An 18868-nucleotide genomic window follows, 5' to 3' on the forward strand; every position below is an offset into this window, starting at 1 on the left:
ATCAGAAAGCTGTACCTTACCCTGCAAGAACTGTGGGAAGTGTGAAGGACACAGCAAATGTCCTGCCAAACAAAATAAAAGTACATCTAAATTGAATGGACCCAGCTATTTTGCATTTCTTCTTTGTTACTACCTTATGTCTGTCCAAGCCAGTCTGATGTATGGTAATCCTTTTACTGCAGACTGGAGCTGTGTGTTTTTTTTTCTATTGTTTGAACTTTAATGCCATCAGAATAAAATAAGCACTTGGGAAACAACTAGCAATTGTGTGGAAATTCAGCTAACAGCTTTATTAAAAGCTGCCCTGTTCTTTCACTGTAGACCCTAATTTCCACAGTCTCTGTGATACTGCAAAACTTTATGTCAGCTCATCAGGACTTGAGCCCGTGTAGGACAAAAAGCAATAATATGTTGAAATAAATGATTTCTAGGTTTCAAGGTTGTTATTTCTGATCTGAAGAAGAAGGGTTACCTTCAAAAGCTAATCAAAAGATGTATTAAGTTAGTCTAATAAAAAAAGGTATCTTATTTTCTTTTCTATGTTTTGATTTATTTCTATTTATTAAGGCTTATTCAAAACTCGGTATGTCGCAAATCAATCAAAATGTCTATGCAGCTTATAATACTAAAATACATAGACAAGAAAGAAGTTAGAAATTAAGAATAAGAAGGAATTGATCAGGGAGGACTGGAAAAGGAACTCCATTATCAAATAGTCCTTAGTGAGCGCATGATCTGGTGCAGGAGGAGGTAATGGTGCTGGGGCCGCTTGATATATATTCAATCTGAAAAAAAAAATCAAAACCATATTACTTCATCTGTTCTATGCAACAATTAAAATTACAAGAAAAAAAATCAGATCCATGATATTTATATACCCTTCTCCCATTTGTTCAAATACACCCAATTCAGCAAAAATAATGTACTCTTGCACCACTGTATTTATTTTATTTGTTACATTTGTATCCCACATTTTCCCACCTATTTGCAGGCTCAATGTGGCTTATATAGTACCGTTAAGGCGATCGCCAGTTCCGGTATGAACAAATATAGAATAATGTTGTAGTAGGGTAAAATTCATGTGTGACAAACACATTGGGAGATCGTAAGGAGGAGGAAGAGTTCAGTTATGTCCAGTATGGTTTTGGCTTCGTTGTGTTGCAGGGTTAAGGCATTTAGGTTGTATCCTTAGGGTATGCTTTTTTGAACAGGTTAGTTTTTAGTGATTTCCGGAAGTTTAAGTGGTCATAAATTGTTTTCACGGCGCATGGTAGTGCTTATATTTATTTTGTTACATTTGTACCCCGCGCTTTCCCACTCATGGCAGGCTCAATGCGGCTTACATGGGGCAATGGAGGGTTAAGTGACTTGTCCAGAGTCACAAGGAACTGCCTGTGCCTGAAGCAGGAATCAAACTCAGTTCCTCAGTTCCCCAGGACCAAAGTCCACCACCCTAGGAGAAGCTGGATGCATAGGTTGTTTTGTATTTGAGACCTTTGCAACTTGGGTAGTGGAGATTTAGGTATGTTCGTGATGATCTTGTTGTGTTTCTTGCTGGTAGGTCTATGAGGTATGTCATATATCCCGGGGCTTCGCCATAGATGATTTTGTGAACCAGGGTGCAGATTTTGAACGCAATACGTTCTTTGATTGGGAGCCAGTGCAATTTTTCTCATAGGGGTTTGGAGCTGTCGAATCTCGTTTTTCCAAATATAAGCCTGGCTGCTGTGTTTTGAGCAGTTTGGAGTTTCTTTATGATTTGTTCTTTGCATCCCGCATAGATTCCATTGCAATAGTCTATATGACAGTATCATGGATTGTACCAAGTTGCGGAATATGTCCTTCGGGAAAAAAGGTTTCACACGTTTGAGTTTCCACATTGAGTGGAATATTTTCTTTGTTGTAGATTTTGCTTGGTTCTCTAGCATGAGGTTTCGGTCAATTATAACTCCAAGAATTTTCAGGCTTTCTGAGATAGGGAGGGTGTAATCATGGTGTTAATATTGGTGGGCTTGTTCGTGTTGTATTGGGATGAGAGGATAAGACAGTGTGTTTTTTCTGCATTAAGTTTAAGTTGAAATGCATTTGCCCATGAGTTCATGATGTTCAAGCTGAATTTGATTTCATTGGTGATTTCTGTTATGTTGTGTTTGTAAGGGATGTATAGTGTGACATCGTCTGCGTAAATGAAAGGGTTAAGGCCTAGATTGGATAAGGACTTGGCTAGTGGGGTGATCATTAGGTTGAAAAGAATCAGTGATAGTGGTGATCCTTGAGGTACTCCGCAGTCTGCTTTCCATGGTGATGATATGTTCGAGTTTGATTTTACTTGGTATGTTCTAGTTGTTAGGAAACCCTTGATCCAGTTAAGTATACTTCCACCAATCCCGAAGTAGTCAAGGATGCTTAGTAGTATTTTATGGTTTACCATGTCGAACGCACTAGACATGTCGAATTGTAGGAGAAGTACACTTTTGCCTGTTGCAATTTCTTGTTTGAATTTGGCTAGTAGCTGTTTCGGTGCTGTGGGTGGAGATCCTGATTGTGATTCATGTAGTATTGAGAATATGTTTATGTAGTCCGTAAGTTGTTTGGTTACCAAGCTTTCCATCAGTTTGACTACCAATGGGTAGATGCTACTGGATGGTAGTTGGTGATGTCATTTTTTACTTTTTTAGTATGTGGTATGTACGCATTAGTGATTACCACCACTTAGTAAAAGGGCCCTTATATCTATAGAATTTCAAACACAAATTTAGAAACAAATGAGAGAAATGTTGCTAGCTGAAGGTGGAAGTTATCAAAGTGGGGATATTGTCAAGACGGGTTAATTTACCACAAGTCATGCTATTTCAGCACAGTGTCCCATTTTATGCAATGAGACCCTGTGCTGAAATAACGCAAATTGTGATAAAATAACCAATCTTATCGGTAGCCAACATTGATACCTTTTCCCCAACATTGTTCATTGTTGTTTAATGCATAGTGAGGCAAATGTGCATTAATGCCTTAACATTCCTTAATAACAAATCCCCTAAATATATGCAATAATGAAATATATATATATATATATATATATATATATTAGAAAAGAATCCACAGTCGCACTGTATAGCAAGGTTTCCTGATAATTTTACTAATCTGAATGGCTAGATGTCTCAATTTCAATGGGTAAATAATTCTTTGTTCTATTACTTTATCTCAGCCTTTAAACGTGAATCCCTGCCTGACTCCTTTGATTTATTGTATCCTTTCTTGATACATTCAACATAATATCTTTTATACAGAAATCTCTTAGGGCAGTGGCGTAGCTACGTGGGGCCTGAGGGGGCCTGGGCCCCCGTAGATTTCAGTCGGGACCCCCCTCCCGGCGAACCCGCCGCCGCCTACCTTCAGTTTTGCTGGCGGGGGACCCCAATCCCCGCCAGCCGACATCGTCTCCGACCGTTCTGCTGCAGTCAGACTCAGAAAAGTCTTCTTCCTTCAACAGTTGCATGCTGACGTCCTGCACGTTGTACGTGCAGGACATCAGACTCAGGGGTCATTTTACTAAGCTGCAATAAGTGCTAGGGGTCCGATCTCTGGTGGCTGGAATAGCAGACTTGGAGAAGCTGAGGCAGACACAGAGGTTTATAGAGGTCTACAGGGACACAGTAGAAAAGTCCCACCTCCAGTCTGCCAATCTCTGTGCTGCCATAGAGGAGAATGGTCTCCAGAAGGCAAGAAGTAATCTTGTAGCCAGGATCTGACCTCCAGGGGATGCAATATCTTCTCACACCGAGGATCTGTCTCCAGGGGTTTCTGCCCAGGAGGGAAGGGTTAGGATGGTCGTCGTTGTTGGGGATTTAATGATTAGAAATGTAGATAGCTGGTGTGAATGGGCAACATTCTGGGGTAGGAGGAGATAGAGCAGCTTTTAAACTAGAAACTGGGGGAAAGCCGACAGTCACTAAAAAGTGCATGGTTTGGAACAAGGTATCTTTAAAAGATATCACCAAAACAGGGAAGATAGGGCATCCCAACAGCAAGGTTACAATAGAGGTCATGGTAGACCAGCAGGCTCATTTTCGAAAGAGATGGACGTCCAAAAAGTGACATAAATTGGCACTTAGACGTCCATTTCACAAGAACGTCCAAATCAGTATAATCGAAACCCAATTTTGGACGTCTTTCTCAGAAGTCCGTTGCAAGGACGTCCAAATCTCAAGGGGGCGTATCGGAGGCATGTTCAAGGCGGGACTTAGGTGTTGCTAAGACTTGGATGTCTTTGAGCCATAATGTAACAAAGCAAAGACGTCCAGGACTAAAACTTGGACGTTTTCACCCAGACCTCTTTTTATTATGAATAAGGCACAAAAAGGTGCCTAAAATGACCAGATGACCACTGGAGGGAATCGCGGATGACCTCCCCTTACTCCCCCAGTGATCACTAACCCCCTTCCACCCTCAAAAAACATCATTAAAAATATTACTTGCCAGCCTCTATGCCAGCATCAAATGTCATACTCAGGTCCATGACATCACATGCAGGTCCCTGAAGTAGTTTAGTAGTAGGTGCAATGCACTTCAGACAGGTGGACCCAGGCCCATACCCCCCCCCCTTACCTGTTACATTTGTGGAGGAAACAGCAAGCCCTCCAAAACCTACCAGAAAGCCTCTGTACCCACATATAGGTGCCCCCCTTTACCTGTAAGGGCTATGGTAGTGGTGTACAGTTGGGGGTAGTGGGTTTTGGGGGCTCAACTCACAAGGTAAGGGAGCTGTGTACCTGGGAACATTTTATGAAGTCCACTGCAGTTCCCCCTAGGGTGCCTGATTGCTGTCCTGGTATGTCAGGGGGACCAGTCTACTAAAAATGCTGGCTCCTCCCACGTACAAATGGCTTGAATTTGGACATTTCAGACTTGGTTGTTTTTGGTTTCGAAAATGGCCAAAAATCAAAGACGTCCATGCTATTTTCAAACACAAAGATGGATGTCCATCTTTTTTTGAAAATGACCTTCTCCCTGCCTCTGAATTTGGACGTCTTTGTAAAACATCCAAATTCACACTTAAACATTTCTTTCGAAAATGCCCCTCCAGGTGTCTTTAAATCAAGAGCAGATAGATTTTCAGGATTGCAAATTATCACTGACAATTGCTGAGCAAGTTGTAAATAGGAACAAAAAATATTCCCTCCCCCCCCCCCCCCCCGTTTACTAAGCCACACTAGCAACTGCCACGTGACATTGCCGACACAGCCTTTTTGTAAATGGGCTGTGTCGGCATTAGCACATGGCAGCCTCTAGCACAGCTTAGTAAACAGAGGGGATTGGTTGAAATATCGGCATACAAATGCCAAATGCCTAAGAAATAAGATGGGGAAGTTAGAATATATTGCACTAAATGAAAAGATATATATAATAGGCTATGGGAGCCATTGTGGTTCCCATACAGTACCCTTGATTTGTTTATAAAATGTCCTTTTAAAATTAAAATACTTTTCTTTGCGAGAGCTAATTGGTGATAAACTCAGTGGGTATTTTGAAGGTATGCTTTCTCAAGAGTATTATGCAGTCAACTTTTTTTTTCAGCTTCATATTCTCATCAAATTAAAGCCTATGAATTCAGCTGATAGTTTAGGGCGGTCGTAGTCTTGATTTATTGCAACTTGATTACTGTAATGCACTTTGGGGCCTATTTACTAAAGAATAGTAGGCCTAACGCAGGCCTACCGCATGCTAAAAGGGCACTACTGCAGAACACACTGAGGTAATACTGCAGTAGTTTCCTGATCAGTGTGCGCTAATCCCACATTGGAAAATATTTTTTCTTTTCCAGCATGGGAGACATGCCCATGGGTGGAGAGTAGGCATGTCTGTGCTAATCGGGTAGCATGGGCACATTACCGTGTGCTAATCGATTAGCATGAGAGTAGCGTGAGAGTCCTTACCGCCTCCTAAATAGGTGACAGTAAGGGCTTCCACAGTAATGGCCACACACTAATGGGGAAATTAGCACATGGCCGTTACAAAAAATATGGCATGGCAGCCATTTTATCGCCACACTAAAAGTGGTCACAGCACGCAAAAAAACCATGTGCTGACACCAGCGTTGTCCACCTTTTAGCACAGCTTGTTAAAAGGACCCCTTTCAGGCTCATTTTCGAAAGAGAAAGGAGCCCATGTTTCAACACAAATCGGGAGATGGGAGTCCTTCTCCCAGGGTCGCCCAAATTGGCATAATCGAAAGCCGATTTTGGGCGCCCTCAACTGCTTTCCATCGCGGGGACAACCAAAGTTCCTGGGAGCGTGTCAGAAGCGTAGCGAAGGCGGGACTGGGGCATGCTTAACACATGGGCATCCTCAGCCAATAATGGAAAAAAGAAGGGCGTCCCTGCCGAGCACTTGGCCGACTTTACTTGGTCCCTTTTTTCTTGCGACCAAGCCTCAAAAAGGTGCCTGAACTGACCAGATGACTACCAGAGGGAATCGGGGATGACCTCCCCTTACTCCCCCAGTGGTCACTAACCCCCTCCCACCCTAAAAAAAAATTTAAATATTTTTTGCCAGCCTCTATGCCAGCCTCAAATATCATACCCAGCTTCATGACAGCAGTATACAGGTCCCTGGAGCAGTTTTAGTGGGTATTCAGTGCACTTCAGGCAGGCGGACCCAGGCCCATCCCCCCCTACCTGTTAAACTTGTGGTGGTAAATGTGAGCCCTCCAAAACCCACTGTACCCACATCTATGTGCCCCCCCTTCATCTGTAAGGGCTAAGGTAGTGGTGTACATTTGTGGGGTTTGGGGGGGCTCAGCACACAAAGTAAGGGAGCTATGCACCTGGAAGCTTTTTCTGAAGTCCACTGCAGTGCCCCCTAGGGTGCCCGGTTGGTGTCCTGGCATTTGATGGGGACCAGTGCACTACGAATTCTGGCTCCTCCCACGACCAAAGAACTTGAATTTGGTTGTTTCTGAGATGGGCGTCCTCGGTTTCCATTATCGCTGAAAATCGGGGATGACCATCTCTAGGGACAACCATTTCTAAGGTCAACCTAAGTGTGGAGATTTGGGCGTCCCCGACCGTATTATCGAAACAAAAGATGGCCGCCCATCCTGGTAACTTGGGTTTGATTCCCACTGCAGCTCATTGTGACCTTGACCAAGTCACTTAACCTTCCATTGCCGCAGGTACAAAATCTTGATTGTTAGCCCTCTAGGGACAGAGAAAGTACCTGCATATAGTGTGTACAGCACTGCATACATCTAGTAGTTATAGAAATGATTAGTAGTAGTAAAGATTGATCACCAAACACAGGGCCTCTTTTATCAAGCTGAGCTACCAGTCCCCAGTGCTGTAATGCTGACGAAGCCCATGTGTGGATTTCGTCAGCATTACCGCACTGGAGACTGCTTAGCTCAGTTTGATAAAAAAAAGGCCCTCGTCCCTCCCAAAATCAATTAGGCATGTTTCTGATTATCCACAATTTCGGAAATTTAGTGAATTCCTTGCCACTGTTGACCATTGTAATTCTCTTGGCTCATTTGATATTTCAAATGAGTCATTCTACTTCTATGTTATACTTCTTCTTGTCTTTTACTTTTATTTAATCCTTATTGAACTTTGCTTTAAAGTTTGATGTCAGCCACATTGAACCCAAACTTCTTTGGGATAGTGAGGGGTATAAATGATAAAAATAAATAAATATAAACTATTCATTCCATTGCTGATGCTGAAACTAGGGATTCTCCATTTTCTTTTGCAGAACAATTGGAGTGGAACAAATGACTTGTCCCTAGGAGGCTGATTTCAGACAAACATAACTTTCAAGAAGCAGATAAAAACATTCTTGTTCACTTAGGGTTTGGGAGCTAGTATTTTACTGATAGTGGAACTGCATGGATTAGGATACAAGTTGACAGCTTGTCATTTACTAAATGTTGTAAGCCACATTGAGCCTGCCAACGGTGGGAAACTGTGGAGTATAAATGAGTGGGATACAAGTGCAGCAAATAAATAAATAAATATAAATAAATAAATAAATTTATAGATATCACTGTCAGTCTGCAGTTAATTTTTTTGTTTTCATTGTGTTTATTAAAATCTAAATTTTATGTTCTGTTTGAAATAATTTATATAATGTGGAGGGGCATAATCGAAAGGGACGCCCAAGTTTTGTTGAAGACGTCCTCGCAATACATCCTGATGGAGGGGCGGGGAAACCCATATTATCGAAACAAGATGGACGTCCATCTTTCGTTTCAATAATACAGTTGGGGACGCCCAAATCTTGAAATTTTGGTCATCCTTAGAGATGGTCGTCCCTAGACTTGGTCATTTCTGATTTTCGGCAATAATGGAAACCAAGGACGCCCATTTCAGAAACAACCAAATGCAAGCCATTTGGTCGTGGGAGGAGCCAGCATTTTTAGTGCACTGGTCCCCCTGAGATGCCAGGACACCAACCGGGCACCCTAGGGGGCACTGCAGTGGACTTCATAAAATGCTCCCAGGAACATAGCTCCCTTACCTTGTCTGCTGAGCCCCCAACCCCCCCCCTAAAACCCACTACCCACAAGTGTACACCACTACCATAGCCCTTATGGGTGAAGGGGGGCACCTAAATGTGGGTACAGTGGGTTTGTGGTGGGTTTTGGAGGGCTCACTGTTTCCTCCACAAACATAACAAGTACGGAGGGGGATGGGCCTGGGTCCGCCTGCCTGAAGTGCACTGCACCCACTAAAACTGCTCCAGGTACCTGCATACTGCTGTGATGGACCTGAGTATGACATCTGAGGCTGGCAGAAATATTTTTAAAGATATTTTTTGAGGGTGGGACGGCGTTAGTGACCACTGAGGGAGTAAGGGGAGGTCACCCCGATTCTCTCTGATGGTCATCTGGTCATTTCGGGCACCTTTTTGTGCCTTAGTTGTAAGAAAAACAGGACTGGAATTGAAATGTTGATATTGGAGCATGCCTTTTCTGAAATACTTGCAGAAGTACACATATATATTTGTTAGAAGCAGACATTTTACAGACATACACATTACAAAAATGGCCAGCACAAATCTGCCACTTTCACATGTAAGAAGTGATTTCACAATGTCCACAAGTAGCTGCCCCATTTTATGCAGGTGCCTCCAATTAAGCAGTGAGGCAGTGATTTTAACTTGGTTTTATTTTGGAGGCAGAAGTAAACAATGGGGAACTGAGAATGACTAAAGTCATGGACAAAATGAGAATTTCTAAAATATTAACTTACTTCCAAAAAATAGATTAATCTACCACATAAAAGCTATCAAGGGAAAAAAAGTTTAAACTCAGGGGCCCTTTTACTAAGGTGTGGCTGAAAAATGGCCTGCGCTGGTGTAGACGCGTGTATTGGACGCGCACAGGTCCATTTTTCAGCATGCCTGCAAAAAAGGCCTTTTTTTTTGCTGAAAATGGACATGCAGCAAAATAAAAATCAGCGCACGTCCATTTTGGGCCTGAGACCTTACCGCCACCCTTTGACTTAACGGTAAGGTCTCACATGTTAATCAGGCGGTAATCATCAGCGCACATATACTGCCGATTACTGCCTGGTTAGCGCCAAATAGTAGAGAATAGAAATTATTTTCTGCCGTGTGTTTTGGACGCACGTCAAAATTAAAATCACCACCCAGGGCACACAGTAGCCAGGCAGTAGTTCTAATTTGAAGTGTGGTGTACGCGCATAGGCGCCTACGTGTCTTAGTAAAAGGGCCCCTGAAGAAACAAAACCCACATGTGCTAAATAGTGCCTGCTCAGTACTTTAATAAACAAACATCCAGGCATCATAGTTTGCTCCAATCATGAATGACATTAGTATCTCCTAGAAAGAATTATTTCACTTACAAAATATTTCCATTTCTTTACCATGCCTGTGTCGGCATCAGCAAATGATAAAAAGACAAATCAAGAACACTCATTGCCATGTATCGCCTGCTACTGTTATATTCTCAATACTGGCTAAGACAGTACCAGTCCTGATTTTAAACTTACATGCCAAAGCATTAGGGTGTTTGTAGTTCCCGATTCCACCCATTGAAATCAAGGCTGCAGGTCCCATAATGCATCAGGATAGGGCTGTTAGAAATCCAGGACTGGCCTATCATCTCCTTCCTGAAACTGTATAATTCAACTGTTGTACAGCTGAAAAACGCCTAAAACAAGGAACATCCTTCAAAAAAAATGCATCTCTAATGTTCTCTTATCTCTGGAAAACAGTCTCCAGAGATAAGAGAACAATAGTGATACATCTTCCCACACCCCTCCTCCCCCAGCAGAGTCTCTTTTAGGCTGTCTCCTATGTGAGGGTTTGTGCAGGTATGGTGCCTGTTTATTCACTGCCAGGTTGGAATCTAGATGCCACAGCCTCCTAGGGCTCATCTTATCTGCACCAACTCCTCCTCCTGTCCATGAGGATTCAATCAGCTTGGGAGCTGCTCTGGAGGGGAGAGGGCAGTGCCTGTAAATCTGTGAGAGCTGAAGCATTTAGGGGTCTTGAACTTTATCAGGTTTGAATGTGTGACTGTGAAAGTAAAGAGCAGGAAAATGACAGCACTCAGTAAATCAAACTGAGACAAGATCAGGGCTGTCAAAAAGGCAGGGAGAATACTGGCTGTGGGTTGAAGCTGTCTTGCAGACTTCAAGTCTCACTTGTTACTGCATGGCACTCCACAGCTCAAAAGATGCACTTATTCATTAAAAGGCTCTTGGCATTATAGATGATGTGCTCAGAATAATTCTGTAGACTATGAAAAACACAAGGTCATTGATTCTAGCCTTTAGATTTCATTATTATTAATATTATTGTATTACTGCTTTTGAGATCACATTCTTATTAGTGATAATGTCATAAAAACTGGATTCACTTATTTAAAAAATTATTTTGCAGGTAAATGATGCAATTAATAGTGAGCCCCATTTACCAAGCTGCGGCAAAAGGGGGCCTGCGCTAGCATCATCGTGTGTTTTTCACATGCGCCGAGACCCCCTTTTACCACAGCTGGTAAAAGGGAAGTCTCACTTTCCTACAGGAAATGGCCATGCGGCTAGTAAAGCACTTGCCACGTGACCATTTCGAGGTGGGGGGAGGCTTTACCGGGTATACTCCAGCGGTACGAAAATAAATAAATTTCTGTAGCACTGGAAATGATGGCGGGCAAGGGGTGGGAAGTACCGCCGGTAGTCCAGCGGTACTTCCTGTATAGCAAGCAGTAAGCCCCAGTTGGGCTTACTGCCAGTTAGTAAAAGGAGCCCAGTGTTTTTTATATTAAAAACTAATTAAAATGTAGACTTCTTAAGAATCAGCAGAGATGCTTGCTTCCAGATTTTAAACAGTGCTAAATATTTACTGCCCAATATTTAGCACTATTTAACCAACCAGAACGGCTGCTTACCAGCTAAATTACGCTTAACCAGCTATCCACTGCTGAATATCTCCAGTTAGTGGATAGCCAGTTACAGTGTGTTTTTTCTAGCAAAAAAGGTGCCAGTACTCAATTGATAGGCCACCCTTCAGGGGTGGGATGATCACTGAGGGACCCACCCCACAATAGCTAGGCCCCCTGCAACCAGTCACAGAATCTATGACAAGGCTGAATTGGTGTGTAGGGCCTGAGCTCTTTCATTAAAACTTGGGGACCATGGGTCAATTTTAGCAGACAATGGAAAAGGTGCCGGTACTCAGTACCCCCAAGTACCCTCTCAAAAAAAGCCCTGGCCAGTTATATCACGTGATATAACCGGCTAGTCGCCAATTTTTAAACCAGGTGTAGTGGCCATATTTGGTCACTTGAAAACCTGGTATATCCTTGGCCAGTTTGAAGATAACTGGCTAAGACTGAATATTGACTTAGCCGGTTATCTTCAAACCAGCCAAAAATAAACCGGATATTCAATGCAGGTTACTGGAAATGGCCCGGCATTGAATATCCAGGTTTACCGCTGACCACAGGAGTTAACTGGTCTAAGTCTCACAGTCTGAATATCGGCCCCTAAGGGTCTCTCAAAGCAGTTTTTATTCATGTGTGACATTAAGAAATCAATTACATTATAAAAGGCACATTTTAATAATTATGCTGGTGGAAGTAGTGGAGGAGTGGGTGATATCATTATGCTGTGGGGTGGGGGGGGGGGAGGGGATACAAAAGGATGATGTGATTATGCCAGGGAGTGGGATAGAGGCTAATGTGCTGATGTTAGCATTTTTGTAGGAGTTTTAAAATGTAGTTATATTATTATGGTGGTGGGGGGGCATCATATATGTTTGCTTAGGGTCAAACAAAGGGTTAATCTAGCCCTATTCATAAGACTTTTGGAAAAATGTAATCTGGCCAGATAAAACAGGTGCACACATAGGTAAAAAGATCCACAAAAGATAAAAAGTTACACACTTTAAAAGTTCCAAATTAAATAAATCATAAAAGACCCAACATGGCCATGCTTTGCCAGTCAGGTTGCATCAGGAATGAAACCACAAGAGTGGATGGGAAACAACCAGCTTCTTACATCCAATTTTCAGTCGTCAAAAATGATCTAGATTCAATTTTACTGCATTACAGAATGGAACAGAACCCCTCCCCCCTCACTCACAAATACACCCACATACCCGGCTGGTCTAACCGTTAGGCAAGACTAGGCAGTTGCCTAGGGCATCAGCTTCTTGGGGGTAGCAAGTTTAAAATGTAATAAATGTATAATGTTCAGTTATGCATTTTTATAGGATAGCTGTGAGATGATCATGATTATTGAGTTTAATTGTCAAACTGTTGGAGAAGGGGAACTGGGCTAAAGGCCAGAAATTTAACTCTAGGGGGTGCAAGGCTGAATATTCACTAGGAGGTCTGATACTCTTGTCTAATAGTTGGGCCAGCTCTGCACACAGACTAATACTTGGCTTATGTGTTAATGTGGGCAAACATTTTTCTCATAGACACAAAGGTGCCTAAGCAATAAAACCTGAACTATAAAAGTTTTAACCTATGACTTGTTGAAGTTTATATGGACACATTAAAATAGGACTTAACATGCTAGACAATAAATGTGACCCCAGGGCAATCTAAAGTTGCCCCATGATGGCATGGCCTCAGTACTAATGTAGATGTTAAAGTTTCCATACTAGCTGCCAGAAAATTCCCTGTCCTAATCAGCCCTAAGAGAAAGAGCAGGTCAGCAGAGAGAATTTCATCTCCCCAACTCCTGATGAAGGGGCCAGCATGCTCTGATTCCTCTCAACCCTCATACAAGATACAAGAGCTTGCTAGTCCTAATCATGCTCCCTCAAGACCTGTGCAATGATGGGGACCTTGTTGCTCCTATATCTGACTCCCCTCCCCCAAAATCTTCCCTGTGACACATATATGTTAATGCTGGTAGTAGGGTTAGTACAGAAACATTAACATGTTGGGGCACCATTTTAACATGCATGTTAAGGCTTTGTTGCATACTAGGCTATTTCTAGTTCATAGAAAATAACCTTAGATCCTAATTTATTTATTTATTTTTACATTTATATTATGCGTTATATCGTGGTTCCTCTGTGTGTGTGAGTGTGTGTGTGTATGTGTGTGTATATATATATATATATATATATATATATATATATATATATATATATGGGGGGGGGGGTTCAAAACACCCACTGGTATTCTTCACCTCGTTACAATTTTTTTTTTATATTCTTTATGTAAAATGCTAACATTGGAAACTACAGTATAGTCTATTATATATTTAACTTTCCTAAACTCTTTCATTGCATGGAGGAAAATAACTTTATGCCTGAAAAATTACTGCAAATCTTTTATTTCAAGAATAGAGAAATACAAAATGACAAGTGTTAGACAGAAGTGAGCATGCGGCACCTTGATATTTTTCTTCAGAATAAAGCACACTTTAGAAATGATATAGTTTCACATTTATTTTGGCACCCTCCCCCACTTTTACAAAGTTGTGTGGCAATGCCGACACAGCCCATTCACGTTGAATGGGCTGTGTCGGCATTACCGTACCGGCAGCTGCTGCTGCAGCTTTGTAAAAGGGGGGACAGTCTTTTTTGCAGGAATCTTCCTCTAACTATTTTCCACAATAACAATAAGTAAATTGATGAAGCTCCATTATTCTCTTCAAGATGAAGAAAGACTAAGGAGGCTAGGACTTTTAAGCTTGGAGAAGAGACGGCTGAGGGGAGACATGATAGAGGTATATAAAATAATGAGTGGAGTGGAACAGGTGGATGTGAAGTGTCTGTTCACGCTTTTCAAAAATACTAGGACTAGGGGGCATGCGATGAAACTACAGTGTAGTAAATTTAAAACAAATTGGAGAAAACCTTTCTTCACCCAACGCATAATTAAACTCTGGAATTCGTTGCTGGAGAATGTGGTGAAGGCGGTTAGCTTAGCAGAGTTTTAAAGGGGGTTAGACGGCTTCCTAAACGACGAGTCCATAAACCACTACTGAATGGACTTGGGAAAAATCCACAATTCCAGGATTGTACACAATTGTACGTTTGGGAAGCTTGCCAGGTGCCCTTGGCCTGGATTGGCCACTCTCGTGGACAGGATGCTGGGCTCGATGGACCCTTCATCTTTTTCCAGTGTGGCATTACTTATGTACTTATGTACTTAAGATCTAGATATTATGTACTTAATTTGAATTAACATGCGCCAAACTCTAATGTAAGTTAGTAATTGAGCGTGTTAAACTTTATTACATACTGTAGGCCTCCAAAATAGGAGAAAATATGTGATATGCTTGCACTATAGTTTGTGCCTGGATTCTAATGCTGTAAATAGCACAGGTTTTGTAATAGTTCACTGTGCTGAGAAAATATTTATGAACCCCATAGGATGGTCTGTATTTTAGCATAATTTGTACTGAGAACATGATTGGATCCTAATCCAAATTCTGATAACAGAGAAAGAAACCCCCATTGAATAAATAACTCAGGCAAAACAGGATGCATTTTGATTATTTATTCAACAATACGTTTCAGCAATAAGTTTCCTTGTATGAAAAAGTATGTGAGATTGTAATGTATTAACTTGACTATTCAGGGCTATTATATTGATTTTGGCTCAGCTTCAACTCATGGACAGAGGATCTAACATTCTGTCAGTGATTCTGCAGAAAGTAGCCTCACCACATTGTGATCTGCGCATTTGCTAATGAACGACACTGAACCTCTTGGTTGTAATTTTTGATGACTGAAAAGTGACTGTGACAAGTTAGTTGTTTCCTATCCACTCATGTGGTTTCATTCAATGAAGACATAGATATAATAGGCATCTCAGAGACCTGGTGGAAGGAGGACATTCAATGGGACATTGTGTTAACAGGGTACAAATTAAATTACAATGATAGAGTGGATCAAATTGGGGGGGGGGGGGGGTTGCACTATATGTTAAAGAGGGAATTGAGTAAAACAAAATAAACATTCTAGATGAAACTGACAGCAACATGGAATCCTTAAGGATAGAAATTTCATGTGTGAACGATGGAGTATTCTCGTAGAGCTGCTCCACCATCCACCAGGATCCAATGAACAGACAGATGAAGAAATGTTTACAGAAATTAGGAAAGCTGGCAAATTGGGCAACATTGTAATATGGGTGATTTCAATTACCTATCCATGCATCACAGAGGTTTTACTTACAGGAGAGGGGATATTCTGGATCTGTTATAGAAAAGCCTATTATCAAGCTAAACATGCTCATCGTGAAACTCTGTTAGTATGTAAAAGAAAATGTATTCAAAATAGGATTGTTGCTTTTTGTACTCCAGTTGGAGTTTGATATTTTGATTTGATTTGAAAGAGTTTAGGGGCCCTTTTACGAAGTAGCGGTAAACCCAACACGGGCTTTCTGTCCACTGTTCCAGGACTACTGCTGGCCCAACGTGGCTGCCGGTGGTAGTTCCGGGTCGAGTACGTGCCATTTCCGAGGGAAAAATAAAAACCCTGGAAACGGTTAGCATGGTGGTAACCTGGCAGTAATCGGGCATCGCCATGTACTGCATGGTTACCGCTGGGTTACCGCCACCTCAATGGGTGGCAGTAAGTGCTCCCCGCCACATGGCCATGTAGTAAGAGTTATCTTGATTTAGTTCCACAGTGACCTTGTCTTCCCTGAGTGTTCCTTTTTCTCCTTCATGATCTAATGGTCCCACTGATTCCCTTACAGGCTTTCTATGTCTGATATACCTGAAAATGTTGTTCCCATGAGTTTTGCCTCTATGGCTAGATTCTTTTCAAATTCTCTTTTAACTTTCCTTATCAATACTTTGCATCTAATTTTCATTTTTTCATTTTTTGACAGATGTTCTTTTAACTCTAATTGCCTGTGTCACTTCCCCTTTTAACCATACAGGCTGTCATTTGCTCTTATTTCCACCTTTACTTTTTTTTAATATGTGGAGTACATCTGGTCTTGGCTTCCAAGATGGTATTTTTAAAACAATGTCCATGCCTGAATTAATTCCTAACCTTTGCAGCTGCTCCTTTAAGATTTTTTTTTTTAACCATTTTCCTCATGTTATCATAGTTGCCCTTTTAAATGCTCCCACATTAGATTTCCAGTTATTAATTCAAATTCGATCACTCTTTCCCATGTGCACCCAACACTGTTACCTCTCACACCAAGTTCTGTGCATTCCACTAGGACAGGATCTGTACCTTTGCTGGTGGGGGACCCAACCCCCCCCCCCCCCCCAACGGATCTAAATATAGCTCCCCTTCTTGACAGTTCCTGGACTAGCTGCTCTAGAAATAGTCATTTATTTTGGCTAGGAATTTTGCCTCTCTAGCATTTCCTGATGTGACATTTTTCCAGTCAATATTGGGGTAATGAAATAATTCATTAGCTCAATTTGCTAGTTTCCTTAATTTCTGTTAACATTTCATCATCTATCTGTTTGTTCTGGCCCAACAGATGGTAGGATAGCCCTACCATCATTCTCTTTCCCTTCACACATGGAAATTCTGTGATCTGTATCTTGCTGATTTTAACATGTAGAGCCACTCCTCCCCTCCAATATTATCCACCCTGTTATTGTGATATAATTTGTACCCTGGTAACACAGTAGCCCATTGTTTGTCCTACTTCCACCAGGTCTCTAAAATGTCTATTATATCTACGGAGATGCCTATTATATCCATCTATGGGACTTTTTTAGTAGGCTGCGCTAAGAAATGGGCTTCACATGTCCTTATAGAGTGGGGGAGTGACCTAGTGGTTAGTGCAGTGGACTTTGACCCTGGGGAACTGAGTTCAGTTCCCACTGCAGCTCCTTGTGATTCTGGGCAAGTCACTTAACCCTCCATTGCCCCTGGTACAAAATAAGTACCTGAATATATCATGTAAACCGCTTTGAATGTAGTTGCAAAAACCACAGAAAGACAGTATATCAAGTCCCATTTCCCTTCCCTTATGGGGGTCTTTCCCATGTGCTAAGCCCATTTCTAGCATGGCCATAAATTTGGCCTTTTTTCTATTATATCTTTTTCTGGCTGTGCACTAATGTTAGCATTAGCAAGCTGCCTTTAAAAAAAATCACTGTGGGAGCACTTACCGCCTTCTATTTAGGTGGCATTAAAGGCTCCCATGTTCGCACGGTGGTAATGTCATCAAGCTAGCTAATTAGTCCTTCCATGTGCATTCTTCACCCCAACACGCCCCCTGCAAAAATAAGAAAAAATAAATACTGCACATTTAGCATGTACAGATGATGAAATTGTTCCAGTTAGTAGTCGTCATCATTTTAATATGCCTTCCAAAGCTGAATTTTTGCCACTATGAGGACAACTACAGCGCCTACTGATCTAATTCCATCTGCTTTGCTTAAGCATTCATTAGATTCTTTACTCCTATTTCTCCATGCTATGATTATTAAAAGCCTGCCCCTAGGGTTAGTCCCAGACCTTTGGAAACATGTCACCATTCGACCAAAAATGAAGGAGGTGTCTGATACAGCCAATCTACCATTTACATCAAAGATTGTAGAAGCAGTAGTGCAGTCTCAGCTTCTTGATTTCATATCTAAAACCTCAGTTCTTCATCCCATTCAAACTGCATTTAGGAAGCATCATAGTACCGAAACTTCTTAGATGGGTATTACAACTTTTCTTTATTGTGCACATGATCAGCGCAAATCAGTCCTCCTTCTATCACTGGATCTTTCAGCAGCTTTCGATCTGGCAGACCATTCTATTCTATTGCTTTAGACTAGTTTAACTTTTTTCTCACAGACAGAATATACACTGTAACTTTTAATGACTCCATATCCACACCTTTCAAACCTGGAGTGGGTGTTCCTCAAGGATCCCTTCTCTTACCAACGCTATTTAATGTTTTTCTAGCTCCTCTCCTAACTTTAGCTCAAATTCTTGGATTCATGATCAGTGGCATACCTAGCTTGTTCGCCACCTGGGGTGGGTCACCGCTGTGCCACCCTGGCGCATCACCACCCCAAGGCCAGTCATACCCACTGAAGTGGGATAGAGCTGGCTTGTTTGTTGCAGAGCTATCCTATTGTTTTACCCCACCCCTTTTTACTATCATGATTGTAGTCAGCGGTGTGCTGGAGCAGGCCCTCACAGGCTCACAAGAGCCGGTTGTTAAGTTTTTAAGAATTTTGGGAGCCGGCTACTTTAACAACTGGCTCCCAAAATGTGGGCTTGGGCCCCCTATTGAATTATCTTTTACTTTGCTGGTGGGGATGCTGAGCCCTGCCAGCCAAGTAAATAGACTACTGCTGCTCCCCGCTCCTTGTTTCCAGCTCTGAGCAGCAGGCTGGGACTTCTCCAGCATGTGAGAGAAGTTCCAGCATGCTGCTTAGAGCAAGACGTTGGGAGTGGTGGCTGT

At 41.9% G+C, this 18868-nt stretch overlaps 1 long non-coding RNA gene across 1 annotated transcript in view; it reads right to left on the minus strand.

Annotated features, from left to right (window-relative positions):
- Window positions 1-751: 751 nt before the first annotated feature.
- LOC115460345 overlaps window positions 752-18868 on the minus strand; it is a 35233-nt gene continuing 17116 nt past the window's right edge. Inside the window, exons 2-4 of the long non-coding RNA XR_003940467.1 lie at window positions 17577-17683; window positions 10008-10127; window positions 752-785 (exon numbers count right to left, since the gene is read on the minus strand). This is a non-coding gene — a long non-coding RNA (uncharacterized LOC115460345). The remainder of the gene's footprint in view (window positions 786-10007; window positions 10128-17576; window positions 17684-18868) is intronic.

The sequence above is a fragment of the Microcaecilia unicolor genome, chromosome 1, assembly GCF_901765095.1.
Source record: "Microcaecilia unicolor chromosome 1, aMicUni1.1, whole genome shotgun sequence".
Lineage (NCBI taxonomy): Eukaryota > Metazoa > Chordata > Amphibia > Gymnophiona > Siphonopidae > Microcaecilia > Microcaecilia unicolor.